The following is a 2,423-nucleotide window of genomic DNA, read 5'->3' as shown; positions in this document are numbered from 1 at the left end:
TGTGTCCTTTTATTTAAAATGCATCTCTGGGTTATTTGTGGGGCCTGCCTGGTGTTTTTACATGAGTAGAATGTGTCCTTCTATTTAACATGCATCTCTGGGTTATTTGTGGGGCCTGCCTGGTGCTTTTACATGAGTAGAATTTGTCCTTTTATTTAAAATGCATCTCTGGGTTATTTGTGGGGCATAGGAATTCGTTCATATTTTTTTCCAAAATATAGTCCGGCCCCCCACAAGGTCTGAAGGACAGTGGAAAAAGTTTGCTGACCCCTGGTGTAAACCAATGATAGACAATGTTGTTCCCTCAGGATTTTGCTGCATTACAGCTTTCTTCACCTCTGATAATAACAATCTGTTATAAACGGATGGGAGTTGTAGTCCACCAACAACTGGAGGGGAACAGATGGGCTACCTCTGGTGTAAGGGAATGTGTGGTTTGGAGAAATAGGTTTCATCTCTGATGTGATTTTTATCTGCTAGGGATGTATCATATAATAGACCCCTTTGTGTCTGGCACACTTGCTAAGGCAAGAACCGTGATTTCCTGACTCCTTTGCAAACTCAAGATCAGTCCAGAAATGAGATTCAAGGAGTTTAGATGTCCCAGTTCGTCCTGGGAGTTTTCAGATTGGTTTGAGGTGTGCTTTTGAGCATTGAGTTTCTAGTTCAGTGATGGCCAAACTTGGCCCTCCAGCTGTTTTCGGACTACAGCTCTCATCATCTGTAGCTAACAAGACCAGTGGTCAGGGATGATGGGAATTGTAGTCCCAAAATAGCTGGAGGACCAAGTTTGGCCATCACTGTTCTAGTGGAAGACCCATATGAATTCCAGTTAGGAGCACTTTAGAATGCTCCACTCCCATTAGTTTGTGGAGGTGCAAAAAAGGTTGGTAATTATCTACATATCTATCTATCATCTATCTATCTATCTATCTATCTATCTATCTATCTATCTATCTATCTATCTATCTATCATCTATCTATCTATCTATCTATCTATCTATCTATAAATGTTCACACTGCATGCGCAGATGTAACACCCTTCCTCTGTAACCGCTGAACCGAATTGCATCAAATCAGAACACAACATTCCATGCCCATCAGGGAGGGAACCCCCCCCAAAAAACCACACATTTCATACCTAAAATAGTGATTAAACACAAAAAGTGGCACCCAAATTAGACATCACCAGCAAAAGCTCTGAAGACTCCAGCAGCATCCAATAGAAAGGCAGATCTCCGAGGGCGGGACCAAATTGTTGCGTCATCAACCACCGTCCAACAACCTCCACAACGGCCATTCCACACCCAAAGCCCAAGGACGGACCCCGACACCGCCACACCCACCCCACGATCCAGGCCCTACCCGGACATCCCCACGACCCCCGCCAAAGCCACAATGGCCATTCCACCCCCAAAGCCCAAGGACGGAAACCACCAAGACGGTCATTACCAGACAAAGGCAAACGGCCAAACCCACAGCCACAGGACACCACAGCCCACAGCCACAGGCTGCAACCCCAAAATACCCACCCACCCCGCAAATGCTCACACAACAAGCAACGCAACTAGCCCAAACTCTCATCCGCAAAAACCCACAGAGACAGGCCAGGGCCAAGGAATGGAGATACAGGGTGGAGGCCTCGGCTCGCATTTACATACTAGCCCAAGCCAAGGCCAACAGATTAGGTCTCAGCTCTACTTTACAGCCTACAGACTAGGCCTTGGCTCTACTTTAAAGACTAGGCCTCGGCTCCACTTTACAGCCTACAGACTAGGCCTTGGCTCTACTTTACAGACTAGGCCTCAGCTCCACTTTACAGCCTACAGACTTGGCCTTGGCTCAACTTTACAGAATATCCCGAGTGGAGCCCTGGGTGGGGGGTGGGGGGAGGAGGGGCCCGAATAGGTCATGGGTTGAGACAGGGTGGAGGGAGTCACAGGGATGACCCAGGGGTAGGGGTAGGGGGACGACGAAATACCTCATGGGTTGTTACAGGATGGGAGTAATCACAGGGATAAGACACAACAACAGGGATGGGGGGTGGAAAAAAAACACAGTCCAGGGGGGAGGGAGGGGGGAGGGATACCTTATGGGTCTCAACAGGATGGGAGGAATCACAGGGATGAGACACAACAAGGGGGGAGGGGAAAAAACACATCATCCAGGGGGGAATGCACACATCCTCCCCCTTTCCTGGGAAACAAGGAACCTGAGTCAGCCACAGCAACGCGTCATGGATCGTCACAGGGTGGGGGCAGCCACAGGGATAACCCACAGCAATGCATGGCAGGGACAGCTAGTGATGAATACAATAAATGAATACATAGATGTTTGGGCTTCAAAATGAGTCACACAAATAATGCTGCATAATTGAACAGAATTAAAGTGCACAGAACTTTGACACTTTCAATTCATTTCTT

This window comes from Zootoca vivipara, chromosome 12 (assembly GCF_965207765.1).
Source record: "Zootoca vivipara chromosome 12, rZooViv2.hap1.1, whole genome shotgun sequence".
NCBI lineage: Eukaryota > Metazoa > Chordata > Lepidosauria > Squamata > Lacertidae > Zootoca > Zootoca vivipara.
This window is presented reverse-complemented; position numbering follows the sequence as displayed.